Source organism: Oryx dammah, unplaced genomic scaffold (genome assembly GCF_014754425.2).
Source record: "Oryx dammah isolate SB20612 unplaced genomic scaffold, SCBI_Odam_1.1 HiC_scaffold_11, whole genome shotgun sequence".
NCBI classification, from domain to species: domain Eukaryota; kingdom Metazoa; phylum Chordata; class Mammalia; order Artiodactyla; family Bovidae; genus Oryx; species Oryx dammah.
This window is the reverse complement of record NW_024070195.1, coordinates 20,686,700-20,702,087: the sequence shown is the minus strand read 5'-3', so window position 1 is coordinate 20,702,087 and position 15,388 is coordinate 20,686,700. Positions and strand designations below refer to the sequence as shown.

At 41.8% G+C, this 15,388-nt stretch overlaps 7 non-coding genes across 7 annotated transcripts; 4 read left to right on the top strand and 3 right to left on the bottom strand.

Moving 5' to 3' along the window:
• Window positions 1–2,516: 2,516 nt before the first annotated feature.
• On the top strand, window positions 2,517–2,589 carry TRNAA-AGC. The gene has a single exon. It is a non-coding gene; the product is annotated as a tRNA-Ala (tRNA).
• Window positions 2,590–4,261: 1,672 nt separating this feature from the next.
• On the top strand, window positions 4,262–4,334 carry TRNAM-CAU. Its single transcript has one exon. It is a non-coding gene; the product is annotated as a tRNA-Met (tRNA).
• A 941-nt stretch (window positions 4,335–5,275) lies between these two features.
• Window positions 5,276–5,348, bottom strand: TRNAM-CAU. The gene has a single exon. It is a non-coding gene; the product is annotated as a tRNA-Met (tRNA).
• Window positions 5,349–6,821: 1,473 nt separating this feature from the next.
• Window positions 6,822–6,894, top strand: TRNAV-AAC. The gene has a single exon. It is a non-coding gene; the product is annotated as a tRNA-Val (tRNA).
• A 468-nt stretch (window positions 6,895–7,362) lies between these two features.
• Window positions 7,363–7,435, top strand: TRNAA-AGC. The gene has a single exon. It is a non-coding gene; the product is annotated as a tRNA-Ala (tRNA).
• Window positions 7,436–8,639: 1,204 nt separating this feature from the next.
• On the bottom strand, window positions 8,640–8,712 carry TRNAM-CAU. Its single transcript has one exon. It is a non-coding gene; the product is annotated as a tRNA-Met (tRNA).
• A 6,236-nt stretch (window positions 8,713–14,948) lies between these two features.
• Window positions 14,949–15,021, bottom strand: TRNAA-AGC. The gene has a single exon. It is a non-coding gene; the product is annotated as a tRNA-Ala (tRNA).
• Between the last annotated feature and the right edge of the window lie 367 nt (window positions 15,022–15,388).

Genomic DNA, 15,388 nt, shown 5'->3' with positions numbered 1-15,388 from the left:
CAGCAAAACATTTGAAAAATGACTGAATATTTGCTTAGAAGGTTGAAATTAGATCTCAAGTTTGTTGCAACTCCCAGTAACTTCAGTAAAATCATTGGTGAAGAAGTTTAGATTCACTGGAAAGATTTCAGATCAAAAAGAGAGTTAGGACATGGGAATTAGGTTCAATGCTACAAACCCTTCTTTGCACTCAGCTAGTGGGAAAGATACTTGTTTCCACCAATTTTGCTCTATCATTTCTTCTCCACAAGACCTGAGTCCTCAGAGGACCTTTCCTGAACCCAACTTCGGGAAATATTGGATTTCTTTTTAAAATGAAGATTTATAAATTTCTGGTTCGTTTCTTATTTCACCCAGAAGAGAGCACAGACTTGGTCTTTGACCAATACTCTCTGTCACAAACAGTTGGACTCAACTGAGTGATTGAGCACGCATGCACCCACTTTGTCATTATACTACAACAAGGACAAAAAACGTGCTGTGAAGGGAGTGCGCATGATTTGCACTAGAGTATGCTGGCCTTTCCTTCTCAACACTCATGACTTTTGGCTTGTGGGAGAGTGGACCTCCCATCCTTGTAAACAGAGAGAATCTGGTGAAAAGAAAGCTATTTTGTAATGGACATTTATGGGACCTATTGACCTGGGGAAAGAGAGAAGTCTGTTGAGGGACATTTAAAGAGACAAGATGGATGACAGAACTTGTGAGTCTGAGGACTGAGTTGCCTGGGTCGGAGAAGGAACCAGAAAGACACAGACTGTCAAAAACAAAATAAAAAAGAAGATGCGAAATCAGGGGAATTCTTAGAATAAACTCATAAACAAGAATAGGAGTAGGATCTTTGGGTAGTTCTTCCTTATGGAACTTTCTTACCCATCCATTCCAACCCAACCATCACAGTACCTGTAATGACTGTCTAAATTAACACCTTCAGAAATATCTCCAAGAATTGAAACAATCTGGTGATATTTGACTTCCACATATAGAATCCCAAATACAATTTTTCCTCTTTGCACAGGCAGCTAAAATATTTTAAATGAGGCAGGAGGGATTCCAGCAGGTAATACAGGAAATATATTTAACAGCATTAGTGATCAGATCCTGATGAAGTCCAAAAACAGGAAGGAACATTAAAGAGGGTCATGATTCTACCATGCAGAACTATGAATAGCCCTTGCACTTTGCTTTTCACTAAAAGACTTCCCTCTCCTTTAACTGGATCTTAAGCTTCTTCAGACACAAAGAATCCTATGGATGATGCCTTTGGAGGCTCCTTCAGCAAGCCCACCATTTGGTTAGGCCTTTGGCACCACAGACTTGAAATGAGCTGGAAATTTTCTTACATTTTGACTTTTCTGTGGGTCTTTGGTAACTGGGCTCTGTCTGGGTTTCCCAAATGCACACAGAGGACTTTTTTTCACCTCTCAGATTCTGACTAATATAACTTCTCATTTTGAATCAGACTTAGTAATATGCCTACTTCTTGGCACTCAGTCCCTAAGTCAAATGTTACTTTGCTACTGAGACCCCCCTCCCTAGCTAATACCTCTTATCATGATTTTAATCTGTCCATCAACTTATGCCACCTTCCTCATAAGCACTGTGTTTTAGAAATTGTCTTATGAATTTTCATTTAAAGTTCCTGTCTCTCCTCTAGAATATAAGGATCTTGAGGCTCAAATCATTGTGTCCTCAGTGCCTGGAGTTAAGGCATAAATATGGCTTCTGCCTTGAAATGGAAGTATTAGGTAAGGATAGGGAATAGGTAGATCAAATATAAGTGAATAATTTAATAAATTATTTTATTAACTTCCAAAATGATACTCTCCACGTCTGCCAATTTATTTTGCTCTTTCTTTATGCCTTACTTGATGTTTTAAATTTTATTGATGAATGGCAGTTTATATGACTTAAAATTTCCCAGACAGAATTTTCTGCTTTCTAATTAGTGAATAACAAAAAAAGATGTAAGGGAACACAGATGTTTAAGACTCCTGTTACAAAAGTCACAACAGATAGCAATTTAGTGTTAGTCACTCAGTCGTGTCCAACTCTTTGTGACCCCAAGAACTGTAGCCTACCAGGCTCCCCTGTCCATGGGATTCACTACGCAGAATATCGGAATGGGTGGCCATTCCCTTCTCCATGATAACAGTTTAAAGTAGTGAAAGCTAGAACAAATTAAAAGCCTATTCCCTTTTGCATGTATTTTCTTTCAACCATTTTTTTCTACATGGGTTCTTAATATCTGGTTTCTCTTCAGTCAACAGTGAAACCCCCAAATGTTCCCTCTGTCTCTTCTTTTTCCCATGGTGACTTTCCCCTCCTTTCTTCAGCAAAGGAATAGATACCAATCACACTATTGCCTTACGAATCTTTGAGAAGATGTGCCCTTAGTCCAGTCCTGGATTCATTTTAAGACCTTGAAACTTTCTGAAGTTCAGGCTGCTCAGAAGAGTAAATAAAGTGGAGATAGTACTCTGAAAAGCTAAAGGAAAAAACACAAACCTGAAGGTGGGGAATTAGCTCAAGTGGTAGAGCGCTCGCTTAGCATGTGAGAGGTAGTGGGATCGATGCCCACATTCTCCAGTTTTGGCTCCTTCAACTAAGGAGCTCCAGCTGACAACCACAAATCTTGCAACCTATACAAAGAAATGAGAAAAGCAGACATACATTGCACACTCCTCTGGGCAAAGACAAGACTGGCTCTACATCCCTGACCACTGAGCTTCAAAACTCATGAACTGAAGCTGATAAACTTGAAAGGAAAAATAGAGAAACCCACAGTTACCATTATAGGTGTCAAAACTACTCTCTCGTTAATGATAGATCTAGTAGTTAACTAAACAACACCATTCACCAATGGCTCTAATTGATCTGACAGAGCAAAATCGCAATATAGAAAGGTGGAAAGAAGAGCCAAAGAGTTGAGAGAAAAGCAAGATCACATCAAAACTGAAAAATCAAGAATGGTCAGAGTGAAGCAGAGGGACATCATGAACACATATTTTTAGTCATTATTTAGCTGTAAATGCCAGGAAGACTCAAAGAAGTGAATCTGGAAGAGGATTGTCCCTTGTGCATGTATATTCTAACAGAAGTCTGGGTGATCCTATTCCTTCTGAATCACCTGAAGCTACCACAGTGCCAGGCACAGAGCAGCTCCCCAATGAATATGAGCTGACTGAATGGAAAGGAAGTGATAGATTCAAGAGAGCTTCACAAAATAGTGTTCAGATTTGCCACTATTATTCAGTGAAAGTGGATTTTGAAGGAAAAGAATGAGCCAAAGTTTGACTTGGAAGTCTAAGCCCGAAAGGCCAGCAGAGAGGAGACTGAGAATTAGAGTGTATATGAATGAGCTATTGTAGAGAAGAACGTACAGTGAGACTATCAGCTGCAGCAGAAAAAAATAACGTAATTTGGAATTAGATAATCTGCTTCTCAATTCAGACTTTACAGCTTAGCAGACACATTACTTCTCTGAGTTGCCAACATATGTGGAAAATGCAAATGATGACACCTAGTTGTCAAAATTCAATTGGAATATATGAAATAATCTTCATAAATCTCTTAGTCTAATTAATAGCCCAATAGACTGAAGAAAAACAGAAAGGTTTTTCTGTTAAGTTCTGTCTGTATTTTTTTGTTGTTGTTATTTTTTTCCAGTCTGTGTTTTTTGTAGAGAGAACATCTCCTGTCGCGCTCATGCAAGTGGAGATGTAAAGTGAAACAACGACCTATCGAGTGTAAACAAATTTGAGGGGTATTCATTCACTTGAATTAATATTAACTGGGTATCCCCTAAGTTTCTTTTGAATATAAAGAAAGTGCAAGAGTGAGACCCGCTCCAGTGTTCTTGCCTGGAGAATCCCAGAGACTGGGGAGCCTGGTGGGCTGCCGTCTCTGGGGTCACACAGAGTCGGACAAGACTGAAGCGACTTCGCAGCAGCAGAAGCAGCAAGACTGAGATCTCTGAGGGAGAGAAGAGGCCAATCATTGGAACATCAGAGAGGAAAAGAGCCGCAAAAGACAGGATTGTTCCTGGTCTTGCTGGCCAGAGTGTCCAACTGGTGGATGTATACCTTAAAGGTGTGGACGCCATCATTTCAGAGCGTAGAATCCGCCGGGGGCAGCATTGTCTTATATGGAAGGTTTTCAAGGAGCATTGGTTACATTTTTTTAAAACCTGGAAACTGATAGATGTGCCTGAAAATATTATTTCATATTTTAATTAGAATGTGAAAGTCTTACCTTGTCTGCCTTCTTAGCGCAGTAGGCAGCGCGTCAGTCTCATAATCTGAAGGTCCTGAGTTCGAGCCTCAGAGAGGGCAGCTTGCTTTGTTTTCCTCCACAGTCGAACTAGCCTAATGTTACTCTGCTAAAAAGAAAACGTATACAGGCTACACCAAAACCAAACCGAAAGGAACAAACAAAAAGTCAACATAAAATAACTCTGGGAGTTAGTGAAGGAGGGGAAGGACATATATCTGGCCCCCAAAGAATAAAGTAGTTTCAAGATATTTGATTATCCTGAAAAGGCTACTACACTGTCTACACTGTCAGCATGCCAGAAGTGACCTCTGTCTCCGCTTTCTCCCTCCAGCCTCCAAGCTCACAGAATGTCGGAGATAAAGTGTAAGAACCCTCACAAACCACATTAGTCAAATCAAGCTCCCTGCATCCTGCCACTCTAAAAGAAGCGAAAGATGGAGGAATGTAGCTCCACACGGAAGGAAATTTGGAGATCTTATTCACTCTTGATTCACTGCACCCAGAATAGTTGTGTAAACAACAATTATTTGTTTCATGATAAAAAGAATAAATGATTTTACATCTTCCATTCCTTAATTGCCATTGGGCGTCCTTTAGAGCACTAATGTGAAAAAGAGATGGAGAAGACACAAAAATATGGTATTTTTGTGATGTGGTCTACATTACTTCATCTATGATTTTACTGAAGTTACTGGGAAGTGCAACAGACTTGAAATCTAGTATTACACTCTTGAGCAAACAATGGATCCTTTATCAAATGCTTCTCTGGCAGCATTTGGTCATTTTATTTTGTTGTTCAGTCCCTCAATCATGTCTGACTCTTTGGGACGCCATGGACTGCAGCACCCCAGGCTTCCCTGTCCTTCACTAACTCCCAGAGTTATTTTATGTTGACTTTTTGTTTGTTCCTTTCGGTTTGGTTTTGGTGTAGCCTGTATACGTTTTCTTTTTAGCAGAGTAACATTAGGCTAGTTCGACTGTGGAGGAAAACAAAGCAAGCTGCCTTCTCTGAGGCTCGAACTCAGGACCTTCAGATTATGAGACTGACGCGCTGCCTACTGCGCTAAGAAGGCAGACAAGGTGTACTTTAAAGGTGTGGACACCATCATTTCAGAGCGTAGGATCCGCCGGGTGCAGCATTATGACATATGTGATTATGGATTGTGGGATCCCAACTTTGCCCAGTTGATTTTCCTTTAAAATGTGAAAGAGAAATGATACTCTGTTTTACTTCTTATACACGTTACCAAAAGGATACTCAGAGATGGATTTCTGAAGGTTAGCTTTTCCAGAGCTTTCTTCCTGCAGATTTGACCTTGCTGTTGCTTCCCCTTAAGGGTTCAAGGAAGGGAGACACCGTCAGCCTGCAGAAAGCAGAATACAAAAGAATGAAAAGAAATGAAAAAAATCCTTTTTCAGCACTGGGTGCTAAAAATGATACTACAGTTCATTAATCTTATGCAAGTTGTTTGATTTAGCTTTGCAGTTCATTCAAATATCATTATTCCTATTTTACAGAGAAAATTGAAGCTTAGAATAGCTGAACCATCTTTTTTTTTTCAGTTCGCGTGGCTCTACGGAGCAAAACCAGAAGCGCAAAGCTGATTTTTTCCCCCCCGTATTAAAATGTAGCCCCTTTTCCTTTAACCCTGCACTTAGTCTTTACCTTCAACCCAATTCATTCATTAATTCACTATTATTATAAATGAGAGGATTTAATCTTCCATGCATCAGGTATTAATTCACAATCACTTGTGTTTACCACCGAGATTCAAGTATTCTACATGCCTTTGACTCTTCTTCAAATCTCTACACCCAGTATCTTGATATGTGCTTAAATACTGTAGCTCCTTCCCACACAGCTCTCCAGAATCTTTCTTTCTTCTCATGCACCTATGCTTTTGTCCATTCTGTGTTTATGAAGGATGTATTCCAAGCCAGCTAGTGTACTGGGCTGCAGGTACAGAAAGACTCATGCTATTATTAATCTCAGAGCTTAAAGAGTAAACCTCAATCCTTTAAGATCTTACAACTTCTTTTTCTTTCTCTCGAATTCTATTTTCTCCATTTCCTACCTATTTGGCATTCAAAATAAAAAAGTTTCACAAAATATTTTTATTTTAAAGCCATGTGTCTGCATGTTTTTCAAAGGTTTTTAAGTCTCCCCAAATTTTTCCCCAATGTATGTATCTTCATGTGTCCTGGCTTTTTTCAATCACTGTTTCTCTCCATGTCTATTTGACACACACACACTCACACATTCACACACTCGCACACTCCACTCCTACTACACAGGTATATTTCTGAACACAGAAGTTCCTACCATCTTGACTGTTCCTTCCATCCTGTTGATTCTTTATTCTCACACCTCAATGTCCGTGTTTTTTTCTCTCTTTCATAGGATCTCACTACTTATTTTTGATAGGTCTTACTTGTACCAGGGTTTTTTGTTTGTTTTGGTTATTCTCTTATATGATGTAGATGTGAAACCTTTCATGATCCACCTCAGCAAGAATTAAGTATCTCAAAAGTTGAATGCGATGTGAGTTTCCGTAGTGTAGTGGTCATCACGCTCGCCTAACACGCGAGAGGTCCTCGGCTCGAAACCGAGCGGAAACAACGACTTTTTTTTTTTTTTTTTTTTTACCTTCAGTCATCCGGGGAAAAATCAACTCACCGCCTGCCCTAAAAGGAACGAGTCATCAACCCACTTCTTTTTGTTTGGGTCCTCTTTTTAAGAAACATATAATCACCCTGAGATAGTCTCGTCGTATTAGCCGACTGTTCTGGATGACTCCTCCCAACTGGGACGTGTTCTCTTCTGTCCCAGAAAATCTGAATCGAGAACCTTTGGAGTGTCAAACTTTTCCTATGGTTACTTTCTCCTTTCCTGGCAGAGAAGTAGATACCAATTGCGCTCTTCCCTCGGGACATCTCTGAGATGATGTGCCCTTAGCCCAAATTCTGATTCCCATTAACGGGCTTGACATTTTCTGAAGTTTGGACCACCCAAAAGAAGGAATAATGGAGACGGTATGTTGATAAACTGGAGGGTGGGGGGAGAAGCGAAAAGTGAGGACTCCCGGTGGGGGATTAGCTCAAATGGTAGAGCGCTCGCTTAGCATGCGAGAGGTAGTGGGATCGATGCCCACATCCTCCAGTTTTACTCAACTGAGCCGCTCCAATCTTCCAATCTCTAGAAAGAAATTAGACACATTAGAGTCTTCTTAGGGAAAGGACTAAACAGGAGAGCTAGGGCTCTAGTGGTTAGTACATCTACTACCAACGTATGACTTGGGTTCTGCTGCAGAATAGCTGGGTCATCTCAAGGGATATGCCCAATTCCTTTTTTCTCCCCTCCGTTTCTTCAAGCACTTGGCCGCAAGGCGGCCCAATCCTGAGAAGCGCAGGGCAGGGCAGGGTCAATAAAGCCCCAACTTTCTTGTCAGGGGCTGAATCCGAGTGCCCCCAAGTAACCAAAAAATATGGGGAAGGACCCTATGGGAAGCAAATACGTGAAGTTATTAATTAGCTACTGGATGCACCCGCGAGCTGTGAATAAGTGGCTCTCATCCTGAACAACCACCAACATCGAATTGCTAAGATGGAAAATGACGAGCTCAGCCTTGCATAGATGTTCTTCCTCTTTGAGCATCTTGGCCTGCTCGAGACCCCTCATCTCCCTTCCACTGTTTTCCTCCACTGGCTACAAAGTTGGCTTGTCTAAGTTAAGACATCTCCAGCTCTGACAGGTGTGAAACCATACAAGGGCGCGGGGGCGGGGGGCCGGGAAACCAGAAAAATCCGATTTATCACACGTCCAATATTTCAATGTCCAATATTCCTGTCTTCTTCTGGCTCATAAAAAAAAAAAATTAAAGACTCTCCCTGCCCCTTCCCCCAAAAGTCAATGTTTTCTACATCTGTATTGAGCTGTAGTCTAACTGGGAAGTTGCGGTTACCGACCAAGAGCTCAAGGAGATGCGCAGGCGGAGAATGCGGGCATAGACCCTGCAGGCACCAGTCAGTGAAGTACAATTCGCCGCGACAGTCTATTTTGAACTCATGGTTATTTTAGCATTAGAAGTTTTATGCCCTTCTTGGTTTTTCGGGACTAATCTGAAGACTCAAGTGTCACTGCTGTTAAGGCGGAGCATCTCTAGAACTTCCGGAGAAACAGCCGTTGCGGGAGTGCTAGTCTAAATGGAGACCCGGAACGGTTATCGTGAGAAATCTCTGACACAATATCACGTCTTGATACTTCACAGCAGAGCAAACTGCGTTCCAGAGGTAAATGAATGCAAAAACAAACTCAAGGAAAATGAACGCGCTAAGGAAAAGCAAACAAAAGGAAAAAAAAACTATGCCCTCTCTGAGGCTCGAACTCAGGACCTTCAGATTATGAGACTGACGCGCTGCCCACTGCGCTAAGAAGGCGCTGAAATTAAGTTGTTGGCTAAGCTATAAAGAAATTATCTAAGCCAGTGCTTGTCCTCTGGCTGGTGCTGTTCTTGTTTTCTGTTCATCTGGATCATCGGTCCTTCAGAGTTAAGACTCACATTTTCACCATCCAGAGTCTTGTCTCTGAAATAATACTCTCACCGAATAGTAGTTGGGTGAATGTATAGAAAATTTTCATACCTTGAAACACGTATGTAATTTTTTTTTGCCCAATATTTTAGTTCTACCATGTTTTCCAAATTACGATTTGGGATTATTATTCAAAAAGTTAATGTGTGTTTGGATTTACCCATGTTTTTGTCTATACATTTTCTCATCATAATTTGCACTGTAAGTCTAATAGAATGCAAATTCTTCGTCTTTTTTCTCTACTAATTTGTCCAAAAAGTCTAGAGCAGTGTCTTTGAAAATATTTACTGAGGAATATCTCTATGAAAATTTCCTTCCTTTTATAGTATATTCTTGAGATTTCCTTTACTGAGGGTCTCTGTGGGATAAACTCTCAAATTTTCTTTTATCTCATGCTATCTTTATATCACTATCATTCTTCAAAAATAGAGTCACTAAGTGTAATTTTAGTTGAGTTATTTTATTTCTTCAATTTGAAAATTACCCTGAGCTATTTTCTAGCTTACAGTGTCACCTTTGCAGGCAATCTCTCTTCTATTTTTGAGAATTGTTGTTAGTCTTTAATGTCATTTTGGTACTCTTGCTCCTCTACTTCCTCTCCTTTTTCTCCTCTTCTTTTACAGTTTCACTGTGATGTAACTGGCTATGGATTTCTTTTCAGCTTTTGGTGAATTGGACTTCCTGAATCTTTTCTATAAATCTTGAATTTATAGGTAAAAAATTCTCATGTTTTATGCATTCATTTTTTAAATCATGGGTCCCCTACCCAACCTCCTCTCCTGTAGATAGAAATTATCACAACTGTCACTAAACAAGCCAGTGTTCAGTCAGATGACCATCCCTGATAATCAGTAGAAAGAAATTGATGGAAGCATAGCCAAATGTTGGAAATGTTTGAATATTAAATACAGCATTAACTTATTGCTTAAAATTAAATCCATATAGAAGATAGTAACAAAACCTCACTATATTTTATTACCATCAGAGGCAGCCTCCTAAAATGAATATGTATAAATTCTAGAGCTTTAAATTATACCGCTAAGAAGGGATGCCCATCAGCAAGATGGCAAAATAGAAAGCCACGGACCTTGTTCCCTGACAGAGACACCAATTTAACATGAGTATATGGTCCAAAAAGCTTTTAGGAGCTCTCCAGAAACCAGTTAGGACGTCGCAGTACCCCCAAATTGTGCAGAGCCAGAAACAGCTGCATTGAAATGGATAAATAAAACTATGGCATTCCACCCACTACAGATTTTCCTCCAAGTTGACAAAACTCAGCGAGATCAGGAGAAAATGACCAATTTATTGCCTTTCTCTTCGGACAGCAAGGGAAGAATGGAACATATGCCGAAGATTCTGAGTTTTCAAGGGTTGGGGGGAGTCTGCCCAAGGGACTGGTTTCTTTCTCACTTGACTAGAAGCGCTCATACCAAACTCTCATACTTTGGATGCCTGGGGACCCCTGAGAACAAAGGAGAGTTTGACAGCTTGAGGCCGCACCACAGAACCTGCAATACCTTCGATAAACACAAGAGGGAGCAAGAGACTATCCGCTCCGGGAAAAGAAATCGCTATGGAAGTGCGTTTTTCACTTCAAATTTGTTTTCTTCACCTCTGTGACTTCTGTTTGGTACTTTCTTATATTTTCTATCTCTTTGTTGAGGTTTTCATTGTGCACATCCATTCTCCAAGTTTGGTGACCATTTTTACGACTCATTGCTTTAAACTCTTTGTCAAGTAAATTACTTATCTCCATTTTACTATTACAATCCTCCACCCCCAGAGGTTTTATCTTGTTTTCTCCTTTAGAACATATTCCCCATTTCCTCATTTTATTCTTCTGTGTTTTTTCTATGTACTAGATAAAACAGAGCTTTCCCAATCTTCAAGGAGTGGCCTCACATAGGAAATGAACCTTATCTTCAACCTTGTCCTAGCTTTTTTCCCCACATGTAGACATTTATCTCATGGAATATTCGTATGGTTGTGTGAAGTGGCAGATTCAAATTCTGTACGGTTTACTTTTGCTATTTTGGCTTGAGCTTTAGACGTCATACCTAAAGGCCATGGCATTCTTTGGCCCCTTTAGCTGCCTCAGCCCTGGCAGTTGGGGTTCATAGTTGAGAAACAGGCTCCAGCGAGGATTGGCCATAATCCTGGGTCTATTTCTCTTGGTGATCCTGGTAATGTGCTCTCTCAAAACGACAGAAAGTCTCTGCCAGTGAACTGCCAGATTGTTCAGGGAACCTACTAGACCCAACTTATGAGGTAGTTCAGTTCAGTCGCTCAGTCATGTCCAACTCTTTGCGACCCCATGAATCGCAGCATGCCAGGCCTCCCTGTCCATCATCAACTCCCAGAGTTCACTCAGACTCATGTCCATCCAGTCAGTGATGCCATCCAGCCATCTCATCCTCTGTCGTCCCCTTCTCCTCCTGCCCTCAACCCCTCTCAGCATCAGAGTCTTTTCCAATGAGTCAACTCTTCGCATGAGGTGGCCAAAGTACTGGAGTTTCAGCTTCAGCATCATTCCTTCTAAAGAAGTCCCAGGGCTGATCTCCTTCAGAATGGACTGGTTGGATCTCCTTGCAGTCCAAGGGACTCTCAAGAGTCTCCTCCAACACCACAGTTCAAAAGCATCAGTTTTTCAGTGCTCAGCCTTCTTCACAGTCCAACTCTCACATCCATACATGACCACAGGAAACACCATAGCCTTGACTAGATGGACCTTAGTCGGCAAAGTAATGTCTCTGCTTTTGAATATGCTATCTAGGTTGGTCATAACTTATGAGGTAGACTAGGTTCCTACCTGGCTTCCCTAGTGGCTCAAGCAAAGAACCTGCCTGCCAGTGCAGGAGATGCAGATTCCGTCTCTGGGTCGAGAAGATCTTCTGTATAAAGAAAAGGCTACTCACTGCAGTATTCTTGCCTGGGAAATCCCATGGACATAGGAGCCTGGTGGGATATAGTCCATGGGGTCACAAAGGAGTTGGACAGCACTTCGCGTCTAAACAACAGCAACAAGGGTCATACCAGATTGGACATGCTTTATCTATTGTTTCAGCAGAATGGGCGGGGTGGGGGGGTGGTGGTGATGAGAAAGTCTCCTGTACACAGTGTTTTAGTCCCTACTTGGTCAGATAAGAATGGGCCTTCTGCCTGAAATACATCCTGACCTGAGATAAAGAGCCCACATAGCCTATGTCAGGCTTATAGCCCCATGTGGGAATCTATTTCCCTGTTTCATAGTTAAAGTGTATTCTTTTGTTAAGCTTGCATGTTCATCAGTGACCCTCAGGCCTGCCCACAGCTTCCAGCATTTCAGACTCCACAGGGCAGGGGTTGTGGTCCTACTGTGGCATGAGAGGGGTGTGCATAGCTGCTGTGGGGACCTGCTAGACATGGGGAGCTGACAAACATACTAAAGCTGACCTTGCTCTGTCTCTTCCCTATGGAAGTAAAGTTTTGTTCTATCCTGTGCTTGACTGTGTTGTTGTGTTTTCCTTGGTGACTCTGATACCAAGGTGCAGTCCCAGACTGGACTTCTATTTCTAGTGACTGGCAATAATGATGATCTTTGTTTCCCTCCAAGCAGTCAGAGTCCTCCCCTGACATCAGCAATCAGTACAGGGAGAACCTGTGAATTTATTACCTTGATGGCAAAAAGGACTTTGTGGATGTGATCAAGGTTACAACCTTGAGATGAGGAAATACACTGGTGAGCCCAATATTATCCCATGAGTCCTTAAGAGTAGAGAAAGTTTCCAGCTATAGTCTTAGTTATGAAATGACATAAGGCTTGGAGAGATGTGAAGACATGAGAAGAAAATGGTCCTTCATTGCAGGCTTTGGAGATGGAGGAAGAAGTCTATAAGCCAAAAGCTGCAGGAAGCCTAGAAGCTGAAAAGAGTGAGGAAGCAAATTCTTTAGAAAGGAACACAGCAGTGCCAACACCTTGATTTTAACCGAGTGTGCCCTGATTTAGACTTCTGAACGACAGAACTGAAAACAAGAAATTTGTATTGTTTAATTCACTGGCTCAATTCAGTTCAGTCACTCACTTGTGTCCGACTCTGTGACCCCATCGATTGCAGCATGCCAGGCTTCCCTGTCCATCACCAACTCCCGGAGCTTACTCAAACTCATGTCCATTAAGTCAGTAATGCCATCCAACCATCTCATCTTTGGTCATCCCCTTCTCTTGCCTTCAATCTTTCCCAGAATCGGGGTCTTTTCCAATGAGTCAGTTCCACAATTAGGTGGCCAAAGTATTGGAGTTTCAACTTCAGCATCAGTCCTTCCAATGAATATTCAGGACTGATTTCCTTTAGGATGGACTGGACCTCCTTGCAGTCCAAGGGACTCTCAAGAGTCTTCTCCAACACCACAGTTCAAAAGCATCAATTCTTCGGCCCTTGGCTTTCTTTATAATCCAACTCTCACATCCACACATGACCACTGGAAAAACCATAGCCTTGACTAGACGGACCTTTGTTGGCAAAGTATGTGGTAATTTGTTTATTGTTGTCATTTAGACACTAAGTCATGTCTAGTTCTTTTGTGACCCCGTGGACTGTAGCCCACCAGGCTCCTCTGTCTATGAGATTTTCGAGGCAAGAATACTGGAGTGCGTTGCCATTTCCTTCTCCAGGGGATCTTCCACACCCAGGGATCAAACCCCTGTCTCCTGCTTTGGCAGGTGAACTCACCACTGAGCCACCAGAGAAGCCCAGTGGCTTTGTTACAGGGACCATAAAGAACTGACTCACATCTCTTTCAGGGAATACAAAGCAGTCTGCAGTCATATCTGTCTTGAGAACTGCCATTTCTTTCATTCAAGGCAACTTCGGGGTATGATGTCCCTTATACATGTAGCCTCTAAGTTAGTGTCTGATATATATTAACTGAGGGGCTTCCCAGGTGGCTCCATGGCAAATAATCCATCCACCAATGCAGGAGACGTGGTTTTGATCCCTGGGTGTGGAAGATTCCCTGGAGAAGGGAATGATTACCCATGCCAGTATTCTTGCCTGGAGAATCCCATGGAGAGAGGAGCCTGGCAGGACACAGTCCGTAGCATCGCAAAGAGTCAAACACGACTGAAGTGACTTAACCCACATGTACGCTCATATTAATGACTAACTGAATGAGTAAATTGAAACTGTATCTCATTTGTGTACCTAGATTATTGAGTAGGCTAATGTTGAGCTAATATGTAATTGTCCTCCAAAAGAAGAGTCATGTATTAATTTACAAAACACTCTATTGAGCCACAAGTTATCAATACTTCTGGACTATGTTTTACTGGATTGTTCTTTTTTTTCTCTTATCCCCACTTCCAAAGTTTCTTCTATATTTATTGTGAAGGCTTCTCTTGTCTTAAACACATCAACAAACATCAACAAGAGCACAAAAGCTTTTTATTAACCTAAAGATATTATTCCTAAGCCTGCAGAAAGAATAGTGGACAGTGAACTGGAAGAAATTTGGCTTTCTGAGTATTTTGTGGAACAAAGCAATCCTAACAGCCATAGACTGCTATCTCTTTTTGTTAAGTCTCTTCTGATCCCTTTAGACAGAATAACCCACTTCCTTCAACATTCTTATGGAACTTTGTACAGATATTTTTTTCTAGTTCATATCCTATTGAGTTAAATTTGTCATCAGTCCTAAAGGAAATCAGTCCTGAATATTCACTGGAAGGACTGATGGTGAAGTTGAAGCTCCAATACTTTGGACATCTAATGCGGAGAGCTGATGCATTAGAAAAGACCCTGATGCTGGGAAAGACTGAAGGCAGGAGAAGGGGATGACAGAGGATAGTAGGTTGGACAGCATCACCGACTCAATGGACATGAGTGTGAGCAAGCTCCAGGAGTTGGGGATGGACAAGGAAGCCTGGCGTGCTGCAGTCCACGGGATCACAAAGAGTCAGACACAACTATACCAAAGGGGCAATAGAACCAGTCTTGTCCTTGCCCAGAGGAGAGTGCAGTGTGTGTCTGCTTTTCTCATTTCTTTGTATAGGTTGCAAGATTTGTGGTTGTCAGCTGGAGCTCCTTAGTTGAAGGAGCCAAAACTGGAGAATGTGGGCATCGATCCCACTACCTCTCACATGCTAAGCGAGCGCTCTACCACTTGAGCTAATTCCCCACCTTCATGCTTGGGTTTTTTCCTCTAGCTTTTCAGAGTACCATCCCCACTTTATTTACTCTTCTGAGCAGCCTAAACTTCAGAAAATTTCAAGGTCCTTAAGGAGATCAAACCAGTCAGTCCTAAAGGAAATCGGTCCTAAATATTCACTGGAAGGACTGATGCTGAAGCTGAAACTCCAATTCTTTGGCTACCTAATGTGAGAAACTGACTCGTTGGAAAAGACCCTGATTCTGGGAAAGATTGAAGGTGGGAGGAGAAGGGGATGACAGAGGCTGAGGTAGTTGGATGGCATCACTGACTCAATGGACATGAGTTTGAGCAAGCTCTGGGAATTGGTGATGGACAGGGAGGCCTGGTGTGCTGC